Source organism: Zingiber officinale, chromosome 5A (assembly GCF_018446385.1).
Source record: "Zingiber officinale cultivar Zhangliang chromosome 5A, Zo_v1.1, whole genome shotgun sequence".
NCBI classification, from domain to species: domain Eukaryota; kingdom Viridiplantae; phylum Streptophyta; class Magnoliopsida; order Zingiberales; family Zingiberaceae; genus Zingiber; species Zingiber officinale.
The window spans coordinates 22,448,617-22,470,699 of NC_055994.1; the positions used below are offsets into that span (position 1 = coordinate 22,448,617).

Below are 22,083 nucleotides of genomic sequence, written 5' to 3' on the forward strand. Positions count from 1 at the left end.
TTCCATATTATTATGTTTATTGTGTGTGCTAACTTTGTGTTACAAGATATGTGGTTGGTTTGTGGACTAACATGTTTTGCAGGGACAAAGGAGCGAGATTAGCCTCGGATGAACAGTACCCGAGGCGCTCTCACGGAGCTTGAGGCGCCTCGGGTGCAAAGGAGAAGAGTTTGCGCGCAGGGGAGCTGGAGGCGCCCTCATGGTGGCTTGAGGCGCCTCGAACAGCATTGGAGGCGCCTTCAAGGTGTATGGAGGCACCTTCAAGAGGATAGACGAAGACTACTTCTCAGCTTATCCACGCGCGGCTGACTCAGCGAATGGAGGCACCCTCAAGGGGCTTTGAGGCGCCTCCAACAGCCCTTATGAGGGGTCTCGACCAGCAGCCTTGGATCAACAATTCTCAGGTGTTCTGACTCTTGTGTACTGCTAACAAGGCTACCCAGAAGTGCTGTTACAAGTCCTCGACGACCCGGGGCTTCAATTTCTTAATTCGGTTGTCGGTATTGTTTAATTTTTAGCTGTACTTATTTCATAATTGTACTCTTTCACGATATTATAGTGATTGCCCAAAGTAAATGCTCAACGAGCGTGAGCCTTGGAGTAGGAGTCGTCTAAGGCTCCGAACCAAGTAAAAATACTTGGGTCCTTCTGTGTGTGTGCATTTTATTTTATTCCGCTGTGTTACTCATCGAGTTTTCAATTACGTCAAGTGAAAGCTACGAGCACAATTCACCCCCCCCCCCTAGCGCTTCTCGATCCAACAATTGGTATCAGAGCAGGGTTGCTTTGATTTGGTGCAACCATCAATCAAGTATTTTTTTCGTGGTGATTTCAGTTTTTCGGAGTCGATCGGAGTCAGTATTTTTGCCGCCTTCCGATCATATTTTTCATAATCGGATTTTTTTTCTCAAAGTTGGTGCAATACCACTCGAGATCGCGTAATATTCTTTTTTTAAACCGCACTGCTAATCCGGGATCAAGTCCTGGGACACGTTTCTTTTTCGTCCTTTCGTGCTAGATCTTCAATGGCTCTCCAAGAAGGTTATAGCACCACTCGCCCACCGCTCTTCACCGGAGACAACTTCGGTTACTGGAAGGGCCGAATAGAGGTGTATCTCCAGACTCATTTTGAAGTCTGAATGATCGTCAAAACCGGACTCGAACTTCCAACTGACGGCGTCGGCAAACTGATACCTTGTGAGAACTGGGATGCAGCCCTAATCAAGAAGGTAGAAGCAAATGCCAAAGTGACCTGCACCCTCCAGTGTGGCCTGACAAAGGAGGAACTCAACAGAGTAGGACCTTTCTCAAGTGCAAAGGAGTTGTGGCAAAAGCTGATCGAACTACGCAAGGGTACATTAGACACAAAGGTAAGCAAGAGAGACCTTATTTTAAATAAACTATATAACATTAAATTGCAGAAAAATGAAACGGTAAGCCAACTGCACGCCCGCATACAAGACCTATTGAACGGACTCCACGCAATCGGCCAAAGGATGGAGAACAGGGACATTATAAGGTATGCACTCAACGTCTTTCCTAGAAATACCTTGTGGGCATCCATGGTAGATGCTTACAAGGTATCCAAGGATCTCTCGTCAATAAAGTTAGATAAACTTTTTTCTGAATTTGAATTGCATGAGCAGACTAATGCATGCCCAGCCGAGAAGAGTATAGCTTTGGTTGCAGGTACAAGAAGAAGGTGCAGAACCGAACTGGAGTCGGAAGAAGAACTAGATTCGGACGACGATGATGACGAGCTCACGGCCGAACTTGTCAACCTGGTGAGGAAACTCTAAAAAAAGAAGAGGGGCTTCAATCAAAGGTGAAGTTCGAGGTGACGTGTTACGGATGCAACCAAAAGGGGCACATCAAGGCCAACTGCCCGAACCAAAAAGATGTGAAGAAATCAAGAAGGAAGAAGGCCCTGAAAGCAACTTGGGATGAGTCTTCTTTGGAAGAGTCTGGCGGTGAAGAACTCGAACAGACGAGTTTCCTCACAATGACGGCCCGGGACCAAATCAACAAATCCGGAAGCGTGGACGAATCGGAAGTTGAGCCCGAGAGAAGCCACGGATCCGTATCTGTTTCCGAATGGCCGAACCACTCTGTAAGTACATTTCATTTATATAATTTAATAAATTACTTAATGCGTAAACTAGTGAAGTCTAATGTTCGGATCAAGTCGCTTCTAAAGGAAGTAACATCCCTTAAAGAAGTGACTAATACTGAATCCTTGGTTGATCCTGTTCAGACTGGAATCTCAACTCAAGTCCAAAAACTTGAGGAAGAGAATTCCAGCCTGAAAATTCAAGTTAAGGATTTGAAAACTGCATTGGAACGATTTACACTAGGTTCCAAGAATTTTGACTTGATTCTTGGAAAATAGAAAGTCGTATACAATCGATCCGGACTAGGATTTAAAACTAAAAAGAAATATCGGTCTTATTTATCATTTGTTAATAGACCGAATAGAAAGATAGTCCAAGCATGGATACCTAAGTCCAACTTGATCAATCAAGTTGGACTTGGTCAATATTGGGTCCCTAAGGATCAAGTACATTACCTTTATAGACCATATCGAGGCTATGATCCAGGGGGAGCCAATAGAAAAACTATCTTTATAAATAGATAAAAATTGCTTGATGCTTGTTTATTTTTTTCTTGTAATAAACATGTTTAGACTAGGATAGATTAATGACCTAGGAGTAGTTTACACTTATTTAGATAAACCTAGGAGTTTCAAAAGGTAAATTAAATATATATTTTCTTTGAAAGGCCCTGTCTAGAAGTGGTGGATGATCTCATACTCAAGAAGGCCTAGTGCCTCGCCACTGCATTGGAGTCAATCTTCGAAATGTATATTTAATTAACCAATTGGAAAACCTAAGTTTAACTCAATCGTAAATTAATCCTTAGAAATAATCTAAATTAAGATAACCATCTCACAAAGCTACTTAAGATTCCCTGATTGATAACTTAGAATCGTGTGAGATGATCTAGGTTGAACTTAGTCAAATTTAACTTAATAATTTAATCCAATTAATTAATTAACTTAATAATTTAATCTAATTAACTAACTTAAAATTTAATCTAATTAATTATCTAAATCCAATTAATTAACTTAATAATTTAATCTAATTAATTATCTAAATCCATTTAATGAACTTAATAATTTAATTTAATCAATTAACTTAAAATTTAATCTAATTAATTATCTAAATCCAATTAATTAACTTAAAATTTAATCTAATTAATTAACTTAAAATTTAATCTAATTAATTAACTTAAAATTTAATCTAATTAATTAACTAAATCTAATTAATTAACTTAATAATTTAATCTAATTAATTAACTTAATAATTTAATCAATTAACTTAAAATTTAATCTAATTAATTATCTAAATCTAATTAATTAACTTAATAATTTAATCAATTAACTTAAAATTTAATCTAATTAATTATCTAAATCTAATTAATTAACTTAATAATTTAATCTAATTAATTAACTTAATAATTTAATCTAATTAATTAACTTAATAATTTAATCAATTAACTTAAAATTTAATCTAATTAATTATCTAAATCTAATTAATTAACTTAATAATTTATTCTAATTAATTAACTTAACTAATCGACATAACTAATAAATTAAATTAATCAACCTCATAAACTAAAATAAATTAACTCAATAATTTCTAATCAATCAATTTAATAACTTAATTAAGTTTATAATTAACTAAAATCTAATTAATTAACTTAAACTAATTAACTTAATAAACCATCTCACAAACACCCTTAGGAATACCATGGTTGATCATCTAGACTGGGTGAGATGGAACATTAAGTTAATTTCAGTCAAACTATCTTCTAAATCCATCAAATTGACCCAAATCAAATACTTTATATAGGAACATAAAAAATTGGATCAATAGATGCTAGATAGTGGATGCTCTAGGCACATGACTGGAGACAAACTGAAATTCACTAAACTGAAACTCAAGAACCTATGGTCGGTTGCGTTCGGCAACAACGGAACCCTTAAAGTAATCGAAATAGGTAATATCCAATTAAATTCCGATTTTTATATTCGAAAAGTGTTATTAGTTGAACAATTTAGTTTCAATCTACTTAGTATTAGCCAGTTATGTGACTCAGGATACTTAGTCACTTTTTTAAAAAAATGAATGCATAATTAAGAATATTAATAATCCTGAAATCACACTTAAGGGAATTAGGAAAAAGAACATTTATACAATAGACCTACCTACCTCTTCACGAGAGTGTCTATTGACACAACACGAGGAAACTGAGTTATGGCACAAGAGACTGGGTCACACTCGTACTAGACTCATTTCAAAAATGAGCCAAAATGGTTTAGTTAGAGGTCTGCCTAAATTAAAAGTTATTGAAAATTCAACTTGTGATATCTATCAACAAGGTAAACAAACCAAGTTAAATCATAAATTAACCAACCTAAACAGAATAACTTCTATACTTGAGCTTCTTTACCTAGACTTGTTTGATTCACACGGAGCCAAGTCACTAAGCAAAAACTAATATTGCTTAGTAATAATCGATGATTACTCAAGATTTACTTGGGTAAAATTCATAAAAACTAAAGATGAAACCTTTGAAGTTTTAAAAATCTTTTACAAATTAATAGAAAATGAAAAAGACACCCAAATAAAAAGAATTAGAAGTGACCATGGGGGAGAATTTGAAAACCATAAATTTATTGAACTTTGTGAAATTAATGGCTATAAACACGAATACTCATACCCTAGGACCCCCTAAAAAAATGGTCTAGTAGAATGGAAAAATAGAACCCTACAAGAAGCTGCTAGGACCATGTTAAATGAATACAAACTATCTAACCAATTCTGGGCTGAAGTAATTAATATCGCCTGCTATATACAAAATAGAATTTTACTTAATAAATATCAAAATAAAACACCTTATGAAATATATTATAATAAAATTACTAACTTAAACTATTTAAAAGTATTTGTCTGTAAAGTATCTATTTTAAACACCAAAGATTATTTAGGAAAATTTACATCAAAAACAACCCCAAGAATATTTTTAGGGTACTCAACAACTAGTAGGGCATATAGGGTTTACAACAAAAATACCCTAAAAGTTGAATAAACTACAAATGTAATTTTTGATGAAGAAAATTACTTACCTAATGTAGTAAATGAAAATAACAATATAGAAAATATTAACTCAAGAAATTTAGAAGATGATGAAGAAATTCCACTTGAACCTAGTGAATTACAAGAACCAATTACTGACCCAACTATAAGACCAACAAGAACAAATACTAATCATCTATCTGACCAAATTTTGGGTGATCTAACTCTATGAGTTAGAACCAAGTCATCCTTTAGGAACCGAAGCCAAATAGCCCTGATTTCCAAAATTGAACCCAAAATTGTAGACGAAACCCTACCCAACCCAAACTGGACACTAGCAATGCAAGAGGAATTCACCCAATTTGAAGGAAATCAGGCATGGGAATTAATACCTAAACCCAGTAACAAGACCATAATTGATACTAAATGGGTTTTTAGGAACAAGTTAAATGATTAGGGTGAAATAGTTAGAAATAAAGTAAGGTTAGTAGCTAAAGGGTTCAACTAAGTAGAAGGGTTAGACTATAATGAGACATATTCCCCTGTAGCAAGACTTGAATCCATTAGGATGTTGCTGGTCTATGCAGCATATAAAGGATTCAAGCTTTATCAAATGGATGTAAAATCCGCTTTCTTAAACAGATTTATCAAAGAAGAGGTATATGTAGGTCAACCCCCAGGATTTGGGGACTTAGAATATCCAAATCATGTCTTTAGGCTAAACAATGTCCTATATGGACTAAAACAATCACCTAGGGCTTGGTATGAACTTCTATCCAATTATCTAATATCTAAAGGGTTCAACCAAGGTCAAATAGATCCAACCCTATTTGTAAAAACCCTAAAAATTGATATTTTTATAGCTCAAATATATTTAGATGATATAATTTTTAGCTCAAATAATTCAAAATTTTTAAAAGAATTTATCAAATTAATGGAAAATGAATTTGAAATGAATCTAGTAGGTGAACTTAACTTCTTCTTAGGTTTACAAATTAAACAAACCAAAGATGGAATTTACATCTATCAAACTAAATATGCTAAGGAATTAGTTAGAAATTTTGGAATAAAAAACTCAAAAAATATTAATACACCAATGACTACTAATATTAAAATTGACTCAGACTTAGAAAGTAAACCAGTAGACTTGAAATACTATGGAAGTGTGATAGGGAGTCTACTGTACCTAACTGCGAGCTGACTAGACATTCTTTTTGAAATAGGTATGTGTGCAAGATACCAATGTTGTGCAAAAGAGTCTCACTTAACCTTTGTCAAAAGAATACTTAGGTATATTAAGGGAATCCTAAATGTAGGATTATGGTACCCTAGATCTTGCACCCTTGATCTAACCGGCTATTCTGACTCAGACTATGCCGGGTGCAAGCTAGATAGAAAAAGCACAAGTGGTAGCTGTCAATTTCTAGATCAGTGACTAGTAAGTTGGTCAAGTAGAAAGTAACACTGTGTTGCCTTATCCACCAATGAAGCTGAATATATAGCCCTAGGTGAATGTGCATCTCAATTATTATGGATGATACGTACCCTAAAAGACTATCAACTAGAATATTAGAAAACAAAAATTTTAATTGATAATATAAGTTCAATTAATCTAACCAAAAACTCAATTCATCACTCAAGGACTAAACATATAGAAGTAAAGCATCACTTTGTAAGGGATCACGTAGCTAAGGGTGATATTGTACTTAACTATGTTGAGTCAAAATCAAACCTAGCTGACATATTCACAAAGCCCTTACCTGAACTTGAGTTCAGTTCACTTGGAAGACAAATAGGGATGTGCTTAATAGAATAGAACTTATTTTCTGCTTACTATATTTTCTCAGCTTATTTTGATTTTAAAATCCTACGAAAAGTGTTTTCCAACTTTTGTTAGTTTTTTCAAAAATCTTGTTTAGCCTAGGATTTTACCCCCTAGAAATCATATACCCCTAGTTTCAGCCAGAGCACCTCACAAGCACCATAGGGTTAACTTGCTTGTGTTTGAAAACACTTAGAATGGTGTGAGGTGCATAGGGTTCTGCCTGGACTTCAATATGCTTATGTCTGTGCATCGACATCGACATAAGTCTGGGCTATAAATACCTAATTTACATTAATCAAGTTAAGTTATCCAGACTTAGTCAAATATAACTGGATCACTAACTTAACTTGACTAACCAAGTGAAAACTGTAACCCTCTAGGTAAACAGCTAGTAGCTAATGGTTAGACATGTGACCAAGAAAATGAAGTATTAAGTTTTAATTTTTTTGCTCATGCTTGGACTATAGGACGTTTTGAATGTTTTTCTTGTGAGGATGGCCTTAGCTAAAATTATTTAAATCAAGTGGTGGTGCAAAAAATTTAAGCTAAATTTAAATAAGTTTTTTAACCCTAAAAGAGTTCTTTCCTAGAAGATTTTTTTAACATTTTATACTTTAAAGTCTTATCATCTATTTTTACAAAATTTTTAGCCAAGTTACTTTTCAAATCAAAACTTTCCCTTAGCTAAAATTTATTTCTAAAATTAAGTTTTGAGATTTTAAGTTCAATTGACAAAAAAAAAATCTTACAAGAAAATTTCCTCTAATTTGGCTAAGTATTTTGCAAAAGCTTTTCAAATTTAACTAAGTATTTTGCAAAAGCTTTTTAAATTTGGCTAAGTATTTTTCAAAAAGTCTTTCAAAATTGACTAAGTATTTTTCAAAAAGTCTTTCAAAATTGACTAAGCACTTTAAATTTGGCTAAGTACTTTTTCAAAGAGTGTTTCAAAATTGGAAGTATTTCAAATTTGGCTATTTTATTCTAAAAGAAAAAGTTTTTTTAAATAAACCTTTGATTTCACTTAGCTAAAAGTGTTACAAGGAAATTTATTCTAAAAAGCTAAGTGTTTATCAAAGTATTTTCTAATTCTCTATTTTAACATTCTAAAAGGACAAATTATCTCTCAAAAAGAAATTATTCTTAGTTAAGGACATTGATCACTTTCCTTTACTTTGTTGCTTATTTTCATATATGGCAAAGGGGGAGAGTATAAGAAAATTCAAAAGTATTCAAACAAAGTAATTAAAATTCAAATCAAAATTAAATTTTTAAGAGGAGCTTTTATTAAGGGGGAGTTTTTGTAAGCTTCTATTAAGGGGGAGTTTTATTAAGCTTGCTTGACCTATTTTTATGCTTATGCTAACTTTGAAAATCCTTTATAGCAGTGTTTTACTTAACTTTGAATCTTCGTTGTCATAATCAAAAAGGGGAAAATTGTTGGTGCGGGAAGCATCCAACGATCGAACCCAAGTTTTGATAATGGCAAAGGGATTCAAAGTTAAGTTGTTTTGTTACTAACATGTGTGAATGAGGTTTTTCAGGAAAGTCCTAACTGCGGTTAGGCAGGTGGAAAACCCTAGGTGTAAAATACCGGAAATAGGCGAATATGATTAAGGGAATTTTTCGGAATTTTTGGAAATTTTTCGGGAATTTTTCGGAGCTCGTACGGATAAGTTCACGGGGATAAAAACAGGCCCTGGAAAAGACCTGTTTAGACTATCCTATTTAAATGAGGAAAAGTTTTATTTTTCTTTTCCTTTTCTTTTTCTTTTTCCTTATTTTTATTCCTCCGTTTCTTTTCCTCTTCCGCGAGCCCGAGCTCTTCTCCCCGACGCCGCCGATTTTCCTCCTCTCTGCCCTAACCGCCGGCCGGCGGTTCCTCCTCTCCGAGAGCACAAAAACGCCGGCCACTTCTTCTCCCTCTCCTCCTCTCCTCTGCCGGAGCCCTAGCACCGCCGCCCGACCGCCTGCCCGAGCCCTAGCCACCCGACGCCGAGCCACTGCCGTCGGCGACGCACAGAGCAGCGCCGGTCATCTTCCTCCTTTCTCCCAAGTCCGACTTCTCTGTGCCCTTCTTCCTCTCTGCCGTGTCTTGGCACAGCGCCGATCGCCTCTCCCTCCGCCCGGAGCAGCGCTGCCGCCGGCCTTCCTCAGCCCTAGAGCTTTCCCTCCGATCGTCGAGCAGAGCTGTGCCCTAGCCTCAGCCGCGACACCCATCTCCTCGGCGCTACCAATCTGATTTGTTGTTCATTGTGCCCTGGTTTTCGTTGCTGATCCGAGGTTCTCCCTTTTCCTCCCTAGGGTTTCTATTGTGGTTTGAAACATCAGTGTTGTTGTTGATTGGTTCTGACCGGGTTTGCAGATTGGGGTTTCCTCAATTCCAGTCATCTCATTACTGATTGGTTCTATTGCCATTACAGAACGGCTGAAGAAGAATTGAGGTAAGAAGTAGAGAGTTGGATTCATGTGTAGGTTTTAATGAAATCGAATAGTAGAATGGTTAGGGTTAATGGAACTAATCCTAATTGATTTTTAGTTAAATTCAATTGGGGTTCCTGAAGAAAATAGTTTGGTTTAGCTATTTTAGTTATAATTAAACTTAGCCAAACTGTACGATTTATTACAGGATATTGATTCGAGACGGTGTCTTGACGGGGGATCTGTTTTGGATACGATCCTTTTCGATTGGAGGCGGGTACTTTTGACTTATTGTCTTTGATATGCTTAGTAATGAAAATAATATGTTGCATTAATTGTGTTCCCTATTTATTTCGGTTAATCACTGCCCAATACATGTTACCTGTTTGATTGATTGTTTGATTGCATCTCGTATTGGTCTTGTACCTGATCTATCATGCTCATGGGTAGTGATATAACCACGTTTCACATGTTCAGGACCTAGGTTTGATACCTTATTGATCGGTATATCTTGATATGATTCATTCGCTTTCGTGCACATTATGATATGTCCAGAGGTTGGATTAGTATATTACCATGCTTAGTGACATGCACCATTTGCATGATCGCATGCTGTGCGATAGATTGCTCCATTATTGTCGAGCACATTGCCAGTTTCATCACTGTTCGGTGCTCCGTTGTGACGCTCATGGGTAGCGAGATACAGCGTGGTAGCACGTCAGTTTGACTCTTCCGGTGCTCCGTTGATCCGCTCAGTGTGACGCAACGTGTAGCACGTTAGAGATTCCTCCCCGTCATAGCCGGAGTTGAGAGCATTGCGCTCCCCATTTATGATTTGGGGTAGGATGATATGTACAGCATCCGTCCACTCGATCACTCATCAGGAGTAGTGTTCTTGAGTGCACGGTTGTCACACCCCTACCCACTCGGTCCCAGTTGACTGGCGTCCGGGTGACCATGACATTGGCATCATATGCATGATGCATTTTGTTGTGTTTGTGTTTGTTGCACTTATATGCACATTGCTTGGATACCTTGATTGACATGCATACTGGTCTTCTATACCTGTTTGTCCTTTTACCGGTCCTGGTTAGTACAGATTCCCTCCTGTCTTCTTCGATTTGTAGTTACCTTTATTTTTATCAGTATGCATGATTAGTGCTAGGTGTTATTTCTTTACTTTGCATATCAATTGTACTTCTGAGTGTTGGACTCACCCGCCCATTGTTGTTATTTTCAGGTTGATGCTGTCAGGAGGGAGTTCCAGTCGCAAGTCCCCACAGCACGTAGTGCTAGTCCTCTGCTGGGTTGAGTTGTTATTTTATTTTAGTTTTTCTCTATCAGACTTTGTTTTAGTCTTGTTTTGGATTTTTCATATGGATATTGTATGGAATCCTTTCGTTTGATGGACCTTTGATATGATTTGGATTTTATTCTACTATATGCCTGCCTGGACGGCAGAAGAGGTGGGTTCGTCGGTTTTGAGCTTTACGAGTGTAGTGGAGTAGGGTGGATTTCGAGTCAGAGTTTTATTGTTTTGTTTACTATTTTATTAACTGCGTGGTTGTGACAGCCAGAGGCTGAATACTTATATAAACTGCGTGGTGATTGGTTTTATTTACTGTTATTATTCCAGCCGCTTGTGGCTGAGGTATTTATGTATGTAGAAAGTTTCAGATTGTCCGCCGTACAGGGGAGATGTTGCCGAAATTTCTTCGGACAGGGACTCTTCTGGGGGCGTGACAATTTAGTGGTATCAGAGCGAGGTTATACGATCTTTCGTTTTCGTATTTTGGATGTTTGGGATAACCTGATACCAATTTAATTTACTTGGTATCAGAGCGCCAAGTTTGGCGATACTTGTTGGATTTTGTATTTTGGATTTTCGGGATTTATCTGATACCAATTTATTTAGTATCAGAGCGGGTTATGATACCTGCTTTTGGTGTTCTGGAGATTTATCGGATACCTGTTGTTGGTATTCTGGATATTTGGGTTAGCCAGGTTTGCGAGTCAAACTGGGCATTATCGGATTTACGATATGGTTATGTTTTGGATTTCCGTTTCGGATTTATTTGGATTTCCGGCGATAGGTACGTTCGGAATTTTGAGGTCAAATTGGCGACTGGACAGCGACGGAACATCTCCAGACAGCAAATAGGTATGTTGTTATTTTATGATAGTTAGTGCATCTATTAGCACTTTATCTTTATTACCTGTCTGGTTGTTGTAGCCATATTACATGTGATGGGTTAGCCACTGATCTTGGTCGACCCTAATAGAGATCAAGGATTATAGTCTCTGGTAATTTTTCATATCATACCATCAGTAGTTTCAGCTTCTGTTACAACTATTATGAGATGGAGGCACATATCAGCCTCTGCTATTGTTAGCTGGATAATGGATGATACCTACATATTCCTGTGGACTTAGCCAGTAGAGTTTTTATACTCGTATATTTTGGATATTAGGGTATCCGATACGATGAAAATTGTTCATTTGGGGGTATTTAATTTAGTGGTATCAGAGCAGGGTAGTCTCTTATGCTTCTCGTCAGCTGAAGGAGCATGAGAAGAACTACCCAGTTCATGACTTGGAGTTAGCTGCCATCATCTTTGCTCTGAAGCTTTGGCGTCATCATTTATACGGTGTCACATTTGAGATTCTCACTGATCATAAGAGTCTCAAATACATTTTTACTCAGAAGGAGCTTAATCTCCGACAGAGGAGATGGATGGAGTTCCTGAAGGACTACGATTGTACCATTAGCTACCACCCTGGGAAAGCTAATGTGGTTGCAGATGCGCTCAGCAGGAAGTCCAGAGGGACTTTGGCTTGCCACCGGATTTCAGTCACGGACTTGATTCAGAGTTTCTCGGAGTTAGATCTTGAGGAGCAGGGACCGACAGAGCAGGGTATTATTGTTACCATGGTTGCTCAGTCGTCGATCAGGACGAGGATCCGAGAGGCACAGGCTGGTGATCAGCATTTGCAGTTCATCAGCAGTCAGATAGCTTCTGGGCAGCAGACTGAGTTTACACGAGATGAGGAGGGTATTATATTCTTCCGATCTTACAGGAGCTACTTCAGGAGGCACACCGTTCTCGATTTGCGATCCATCCAGGCGGGACCCGTATGTATCGAGACTTGAGGCGTTCCTACTGGTGGAACGGCATGAAGAAAGACATCGCGGATTTCGTAGCTAGATGTCTTGTTTGTCAGCAGGTGAAGGCTGAACACCAGAGACCTGCAGGATTACTTCAGCGGATTCCTATTCCTGAGTGGAAGTGGGATCACATTACCATGGACTTTGTGGTAGGGTTGCCGAGGACACGACGAGGCCATGACGCGATTTGGGTAATCGTTGATCGATTAACCAAAGCAGCGCACTTCATAGCGATTCGGAGGACTGATTCCCTGGATCGATTGGCAGATCTGTATTGCCGAGAGATTATCAGACTACATGGTGTTCCATTGAGTATCATTTCGGATAGAGATCCACGGTTCACGTCTCGTTTCTGGCAGAGTCTGCAGCAGGCCTTGGGCACACAGCTCCGTTTCAGTACAGCTTTCCATCCACAGACAGATGGGCAGTCAGAGCGGACCATTCAGACTTTAGAGGACCTGCTGAGGTCATGTGTTATGGATTTCGGAGGCAGTTGGGAGGACCATCTGCCATTGGTAGAGTTTGCCTACAACAACAGCTTCCATTCGGCTATCCAGATGGCACCGTTTGAGGCGTTGTATGGTAGACCTTGTCGGACACCCGTCCTTTGGGATGAGGTTGGAGAGGCCCAGCTGTTGGGACCTCAGAGAGCTCAGCAGGACGCAGAGTTAGTCCGTACTATCAGACGGAGGATGTCAGAGGCACAGGACCGCCAGAAGAGTTATGCAGATCGGAGACGCAGACCACTAGAGTTCTCTGTTGGCGACCATGTATTTCTACGAGTTTCACCCACGAAAGGGGTGAAGAGATTTGGCCTCAGGGGTAAGCTAGCTCCGCGGTATATTGGTCCTTTCGAGATATTGGAGAGGATCGGAGTAGTAGCTTACCGATTAGCACTACCACCGTCCCTGTCAGGCGTTCATGATGTATTCCATGTATCCATGCTGAGGAGATATGTACCCGATCCGACGCATGTGCTGGCAGATATCCCAGTTCCAGTTCAGCCTGACATTACCTATGAAGAGGTTCCGGTACGGATTCTCGACCGGAAGGAGCGTCAGTTGCGGAACAAGACCATCCGGCTGGTTAAAGTCGGATGGCAGCATCATTCGGACGAGGAGGCTACTTGGGAGCTCGAGGACACTATCCGAGCTCGATATCCCCATCTTTTCACTTGAGGTATGTGATTTATTTACCGTTCAGCATTTATACTCTATATCTGTTGTTAGTACTTGCTGATGGTAGATAACGAAAATTTGGGGACCAAATTTTTATAAGTGGGGGAGAATGTAAAATACCGGAAATAGGCGAATATGATTAAGGGAATTTTTCGGAATTTTTGGAAATTTTTCGGGAATTTTTCGGAGCTCGTACGGATAAGTTCACGGGGATAAAAACGGGGCCTGGAAAAGACCTGTTTAGACTATCCTATTTAAATGAGGAAAAGTTTTATTTTTCTTTTCCTTTTCTTTTTCTTTTTCCTTATTTTTATTCCTCCGTTTCTTTTCCTCTTCCGCGAGCCCGAGCTCTTCTCCCCGACGCCGCCGATTTTCCTCCTCTCTGCCCTAACCGCCGGCCGGCGGTTCCTCCTCTCCGAGAGCACAAAAACGCCGGCCACTTCTTCTCCCTCTCCTCCTCTCCTCTGCCGGAGCCCTAGCACCGCCGCCCGACCGCCTGCCCGAGCCAAACTCCTCTACTCTGCTTGCCCTAGCCACCCGACGCCGAGCCACTGCCGTCGGCGACGCACAGAGCAGCGCCGGTCATCTTCCTCCTTTCTCCCAAGTCCGACTTCTCTGTGCCCTTCTTCCTCTCTGCCGTGTCTTGGCACAGCGCCGATCGCCTCTCCCTCCGCCCGGAGCAGCGCTGCCGCCGGCCTTCCTCGGCCCTAGAGCTTTCCCTCCGATCGTCGAGCAGAGCTGTGCCCTAGCCTCAGCCGCGACACCCATCTCCTCGGCGCTACCAATCTGATTTGTTGTTCATTGTGCCCTGGTTTTCGTTGCTGATCCGAGGTTCTCCCTTTTCCTCCCTAGGGTTTCTATTGTGGTTTGAAACATCAGTGCTGTTGTTGATTGGTTCTGACCGGGTTTGCAGATTGGGGTTTCCTCAATTCCAGTCATCTCATTACTGATTGGTTCTGTTGCCATTACAGAACGGCTGAAGAAGAATTGAGGTAAGAAGTAGAGAGTTGGATTCATGTGTAGGTTTTAATGAAATCGAATAGTAGAATGGTTAGGGTTAATGGAACTAATCCTAATTGATTTTTAGTTAAATTCAATTGGGGTTCCTGAAGAAAATAGTTTGGTTTAGCTATTTTAGTTATAATTAAACTTAGCCAAACTGTACGATTTATTACAGGATATTGATTCGAGACGGTGTCTTGACGGGGGATCTGTTTTGGATACGATCCTTTTCGATTGGAGGCGGGTACTTTTGACTTATTGTCTTTGATATGCTTAGTAATGAAAATAATATGTTGCATTAATTGTGTTCCCTATTTATTTCGGTTAATCACTGCCCAATACATGTTACCTGTTTGATTGATTGTTTGATTGCATCTCGTATTGGTCTTGTACCTGATCTATCATGCTCATGGGTAGTGATATAACCACGTTTCACATGTTCAGGACCTAGGTTTGATACCTTATTGATCGGTATATCTTGATATGATTCATTCGCTTTCGTGCACATTATGATATGTCCAGAGGTTGGATTAGTATATTACCATGCTTAGTGACATGCACCATTTGCATGATCGCGTGCTGTGCGATAGATTGCTCCATTATTGTCGAGCACATTGCCAGTTTCATCACTGTTCGGTGCTCCGTTGTGACGCTCATGGGTAGCGAGATACAGCGTGGTAGCACGTCAGTTTGACTCTTCCGGTGCTCCGTTGATCCGCTCAGGGGTAGTGTGACGCAGCGTGTAGCACGTTAGAGATTCCTCCCCGTCATAGCGTACCGGGAGTTGAGAGCATTGCGCTCCCCCATTTATGATTTGGGGTAGGAGTACGTATGTACTTCGACAGCATCCCGTCCACTCGATCACTCATCAGGAGTAGTGTTGCTGAGTGCACGGTTGTCACAGCCCTACCCACTCGGTCCCACTGTTGTTGTGAGTCGGCTGACTGGCGTCAGGGGTGACCATGACATTGGCATCATATGCATGATGCATTTACTGTTTGTGTTTGTGTTTGTTGCACTTATATGCTGCACATTGCTTGGATACCTTGATTGACATGCATACAGGTCTTCTATACCTTTCGGACTGTTTGTCCTTTTACCGGGTCCTGGTTAGTACAGATTCCCTCCTGTCTTCTTCGATTTGTAGTTACCTTTATTTTTATCAGGAGACTGTACGCATGATTAGTGCTAGGTGTTATTTCTTTACTTTGCATATCAATTGTACCTGCTGAGTGTTGGACTCACCCCGCCTCCATTGTTGTTATTTTCAGGTTGATGCTGTCAGGAGGGAGTTCCAGTCGCAAGTCCCCACAGCACGTAGTGCTAGTCCTCTGCTGGGTTGAGTTGTTATTTTATTTTAGTTTTTCTCTATCAGACTTTGTTTTAGTCTTGTTTTGGATTTTTCATATGGATATTGTATGGAATCCTTTCGTTTGATGGACCTTTGATATGATTTGGATTTTATTCTACTATATGCCTGCCTGGACGGCAGAAGAGGTGGGTTCGTCGGTTTTGAGCTTTACGAGTGTAGTGGAGTAGGGTGGATTTCGAGTCAGAGTTTTATTGTTTTGTTTACTATTTTATTAACTGCGTGGTTGTGACAGCCAGAGGCTGAATACTTATATAAACTGCGTCGTGATTGGTTTTATTTACTGTTATTATTCCAGCCGCTTGTGGCTGAGGTATTTATGTATGTAGAAAGTTTCAGATTGTCCGCCGTACAGGGGAGATGCTGCCGAAATTTCTTCGGACAGGGACTCTTCTGGGGGCGTGACACTAGGGGGTGGTAACCCTAGGTCCTAGGCGGTGGTAACCCTAGGTCCTAGGGGGTGGTAACCCTAGGTGGAGGAAAACCCTAAGGGGCGGTAACCTTAGGTTCTAGGGGATGGTAACCCTAGGTGGTGGAAATCCTAAGCGGGATAACCTTAGGTCCTATGGGGTGGTAACCCTAGGTGGCAGAAAACCCTAGGGATGGTAACCCTAGGTTCTAGGGGTGGCAACCCTAGGCAGAAAGTCTAGCAGGTTTAGAGGATCAGACTGGCATTAGGTATGTTCTCCTGAGTAGAGTAGGTGAGGACGCGTTCCCCGGAAGAGGGAACAGTAGGCGTCGATTCGACCTAGGGTTTCCAGTCAGAAATCCGAAGTCAGAATCGGACAGTACGTGACTGTCAAACTTCCATATTATTATGTTTATTGTGTGTGCTAACTTTGTGTTGCAGGATATGTGGTTGGTTTGTGGACTAACATGTTTTGCAAGGACAAAGGAGAGAGATTAGCCTCGGATGAACAGTACCCGAGGAACCCTCATAGAGCTTGAGGTGCCTCGGGTGCAAAGGAGAAGAGTTTGCGCACAGCGGAGCTGGAGGTACCCTCATGGTGGTTTGAGACACCTCGGACAGCATTGGAGGGGCCTTCAAGGTATATGGAGGCGCCTTCAAGAGGATAGACGAAGACTACTTCTCAGCTTATCCATGCGCGGCTGACTCGGCGAATGGAAGCACCCTCAAGGGGCTTTGAGGCGCCTCCAACAGCCCTTATGAGGGGTCTCGACCAGCAGCCTTGGATCAACAATTCTCAGGTGTTCTGACTCTTGTGTGCTGCTAACAAGGTGACTCCGAAGTGCTGTTACAATCCTCGACGACCCGGAGCTTCAATTTTTTAATTCGGTTGTCGGTATTGTTTAATTGTCAGCTGTACTTATTTCATAATTGTACTCTTTCGTGATATTATAGTGATTGCCCAAAGAAAACTCTCAACGAGCGTGAGCCTTGGAGTAGGAGTCGCCCAAGGCTCCGAACCAAGTAAAAATACTTGGGTCCTTCTGTGTGTGTGCATTTTATTTTATTCTGCTGTGTTACTTATCGAGTTTTCAATTACGTCAAGTGAAAGTCACGAGTGCTATTCACCCCAGCGCTTCTCGATTCAACATTTAATGGTTGTAGTTCATCCACACCATTGCGCGAATACAGAAATTTAGGGAGAATTAAAATGTGGATGGGATGTTGATTGATTAAGTAACAAGGGACCTTAATTGTAGCTAGGTGCATGTAATCAATACTAAAGCCTTTATTGTAGGAGCCTATCAGATTTTTTTGTTTATCTACATCTACTTATCCACGGGCCTTTGGTTGGACGATCTTTCCATTCTATTGAGTAAATTTGAAAATACTCTTGACGTTGCGAATCAACACGGGTATAATGGAATGCTATTGTAAGAATATTATTGCAAAAAACAAAGAAAGAAAAAAACATATATATTATTGCAAATTGTGGAACCATAACAACAAATAAAATAAAACAATAACAAATAATTAAATAAAACCATAACATCTACATGTTCACTTAATTAATTTGATTCTCCACTTAATTAATCTACAGCTAGAACTTTGTTGAATGAAATCAAACAACTTCCTTATAAAGTCCTTGACTCGCTGTGTTCTTGTCTGAAAGCGGAAAAGATGATAAGATGGAGATGTGGCTGTAAGTTTGAATGGGAAAACACTCCATGTGATCCTGCAACACAACAGTGTTAGTGTCGAGCCGGGAAGGAGTTCCCTGCATTAGCCCTCTGATGCTCAAGTCAGTTTTCGGTGTTGTAGAGAATAGTGGAAAACTATAGCTAAAGTATGTAGAATAACGAAGTTGTGCATACCTTCACATGTAGATGGGAACCCCCTTTTATAGTGTCATTGTAGTGTCTGCATAAGTATCTCAATGTGTGCACACATTTTCCTAAGTGTTCTATGAAAAGACAAATCAAAAAGTATCCCTGATACCTTTCCTTAAGCGAGCATGCATATCTCTGATGCGACAGGCTGGAAGCTTCCAATGTATGATTTGTCTATAAGGATCTAAAGCGCTAAACACGCAGAAAGTGCAGCAGAAAAACTAGCTAGATCTTTTCAAAAGATTCATGTGAAGGAGAAAAACCACATATACTAAGTTTGATTAGAGGGAGTTATACCTGTTAGGACCTTCGGACGCGGCTAGAGAGGGGGGTGTGAATAGCCGACCCCAAATTCACGTTTCTTTCTACAATTTTAATTAGCGCAGTGGAAATAAAAGATAGAAACGAAACAAAAGAATATCAAACCTCAAACGCGACGATATAACGAGGTTCGGAGATGATACTCCTACTCCTCGGCGTGTCCGTAAGGTGGACGAATCCTATCAATTCGTCGGTGGATGAGACCCCGGAAAACTGGCTAATAAAAACTCCTTCTGGGTAGAGAAACCTCGCCACAATCTCTCTTGCAACAGCAAGATCGGAGTACAAAGATAAAGCAAGAAGCCAAGAACAATATGAATGTAAAAACACTAGTTTGCTTGCCTTCTCGTCGACTGGTGATGAAACAACCACTTCACGGATGCCAACAACAGCAGCAACTGATCAGTTGGAGTCCAGCCGAGGGAAGCTCACACGAAGCTTCAGCAGTGTAGAGCTCAACAAAGCTCAGATCACTGGAGCAAGAAGAAGTCAACCCTCCCTTTTTATGTTTTTTCTTGCAGAGGCCCTCGACCTCGTTATATAACCTGAACCTGCGAAGAAGACAGAAATAGACACAGAAATCTAGCCGTTGTGACTCAACGGCTAGACCTGGACCGATCAGGCTCCACCCTGATCGATCCAGACCTTATCTGATCGGTCTGAAATTCGGCCGACTGGACCGATCAGAGATCCAACAGAGAGTTGGTTTAGACCTGATCGGTCCGTGGACCGATCAGATGTGGATCGTCGCGGAGATCCTCCTATTCCCTCCCAATCATTTGTGATTGTCGCGTGCCAGAACCTCCTGATCGGTCCCTGGAGATCAGAGAGTCACCGGATCGGTCGTGAGACCGATCCAAATACCCATATCACTGGATCGGTCAGACCGATCCAAATTCCAACCTTAAACCCCTAAAGCCTTCACGATCTAGAGAACGAGCTCAGAGCCCTCTCGACCTAGTCCGGAGAACGAGCTACCGAGCCCTCTCCAACTTCCACGTCCGGTCCAGAGAACAAGCTACCGAGCCCTCTCTGACCTAGTCCGGAGAACGAGCTACCGAGCCCTCTCCGACTTCCACGTCCGGTCCGGAGAACAACCGAGCCCTCTCGGACCTAGTCCAGAGAACGAGCTACCGAGCCCTCTCTGACCTAGTCCAGAGAACGAGCTACCGAGCCCTCTCCAACTTCGTCCGGTCCAGAGAACGAGCTACCAAGCCCTCTCTGACCTAGTCCGGAGAACTAGCTACCGAGCCCTCTCCGACTCCATCCAGTCCAGAGAACGAGCTACCGAGCCCTCTCTGACCTAGTCCGGAGAACGAGCTACCGAGCCCTCTCTGACCTAGTCCGGAGAACGAGCTACCGAGCCCTCTATGACCTAGTCTGGAGAACGAGCTACCGAGCCCTCTCCGACTCCCCATGCCAAGCTTCTATACTTGGACTTTTCCCTGTGCCAAGCTCCCTGCTTGGACTTTTCCGTGCCAAGTCTCCATACTTGGACTTTTCCCGTGCCAAGCTCCCTGCTTGGACCTTTTCGTGCCAAGTCTCCATACTTGGACTTTTCCCGTGCCAAGCTCCCTGCTTGAACCTTTCCGTGCCAAGTCTCCATACTTGGACTTTTCCCGAATCAGGTCAACTCAAGTCGGGTCAACCAGGTCAACCTTGACCAAAGGTTGCACCCACAATCCCCCAAGTTCCTATTCTTGTCAAACATCAAAATATAACTTCTCCATTCTTGTCAAACATCAAAATATACCTCGAGTCAGGTCAACTCGAGTCGGGTCACCCAGGTCAACCTTGACCTAAGGTTGCACCAACAATCTCCCCCTTTTTGATGTTTGACAAAAACCATAATCAAGTTAAGTTAACCTGATAACCTAACTTAGGTTTTCCAATAGTTCTCCAATGTTCTTCCTTGAACATTCTCTGAACATTCTCCCCAAACTCCAATGTTCTTCCTTGAACATTCTCGGGACATTCTCCCCCTTTTTGACACACATCAAAAAGAGTGAATCAATGTCAAGAATTTCTTCCTAATGAAAGTTCCATACCTTTCATTGAAACCCTTAATTTCCCCCTTGATACTAAAATCAACAATCAACTTAGTGATAATCACTTATTAAAAAAAAATTGACGAGCAAAAATTCCCCCTAAAAGTCAACTCCCCCTTGATCATTAGGTAAAACTCCCCCTAAAGGTCAACTCCTCCTTGACCATTAGTTAAAACTCCCCCTAAAGGTCAACTCCTCCTTGACCATTGCACCAACAATGTCTTGGAGAGTTTCAACCCTTTAGAAATCTTAAAGCACCAACTTCCATAGCTGAAATTTCAGACAATAGTCGAAAATCAGCATTTTGGTACGCTCTGATCGGTCACCAGACCAATCAGGACTCCACTGGATCAATCACCAGACCGATCCACACTGCCCTGGATCGGTCCAATGACCGATCCAGACTTCCCTGGACCGATCAGGATCTCCTCTGATCGGTCCACGACTCTCTGATAAGAATTTCTGATTTTTCTCCCGAAATTCAGAAACCCCTAAAAAATTACAGAAAATTCTAAAAATTGTAAAATTTTAAGGATACATTCCTCATAACATATATTATCATGGAAAAATAGTTTTATATGAAAATAACTCTCATTTTTTAATCTTGATACAAAGTTCATCAAGGTTAATCCATCTTTGTATCAACTTGCTCAATGATGAATGCTATCACTAGAAAAGCTTCATCAAGGTTTTTCAAATCAATTTTGAAATGATCTTAAACCATTCAATTTAGGACCACAATCTTAGGGCTAAATGTACATGACTTGTACACAAGTTTTCCCTATGATCCTCAAATTCGAATTAGGCTCATCTAGGTACAAGAACTATGCATCTTGATCCTAACTCATAATCCTAATATCTCACACACATCTAAGGTGTATCAAACACATCCAAGTCAATTTTGATGTGAGATATGGGTTTAGGTCATCTTAAGCTAAGTTCTCATGCATTTTCTAAACAACAATTAGATCTCCATATCAAATTGTGTTTTTTATCCTTAAATCAATTTAATTGATCATAAATGCAAGAGATGATGACATGGCATAAAATAACATCATAAGTGGAAACATGTGCCAATGTCATGATGTCATGTCATCAAGTATGAAACTTAAATAAGGCATGACATATAACTAACCTAAGCATTATCATGACATTTCAAATGATAATAAAATAAATATGATGTTATGACATGACATATGACAAACAATGTATGGCAAATAACATATAAAGGTATAGAAAATACCTAATTCTAGCCTTAGTTATCATTTTTGATAATTTTGATCATTTTACCATAAATTCTATATTCCTAAGTATAATAGA

The 22,083-nt window shown here is 40.5% G+C and overlaps 2 long non-coding RNA genes across 2 annotated transcripts; both read left to right on the plus strand.

The window, feature by feature from the left end:
* The first annotated feature begins 9,230 nt into the window (after positions 1-9,230).
* Positions 9,231-9,663, plus strand: LOC121982691. The gene is made up of 3 exons (XR_006112190.1): positions 9,231-9,243; positions 9,326-9,404; positions 9,590-9,663. It is a non-coding gene; the product is annotated as an uncharacterized LOC121982691 (long non-coding RNA).
* Positions 9,664-14,268: 4,605 nt separating this feature from the next.
* Positions 14,269-14,973, plus strand: LOC121982692. The gene is made up of 3 exons (XR_006112191.1): positions 14,269-14,556; positions 14,639-14,717; positions 14,903-14,973. It is a non-coding gene; the product is annotated as an uncharacterized LOC121982692 (long non-coding RNA).
* The last annotated feature ends 7,110 nt before the right edge of the window (positions 14,974-22,083 follow it).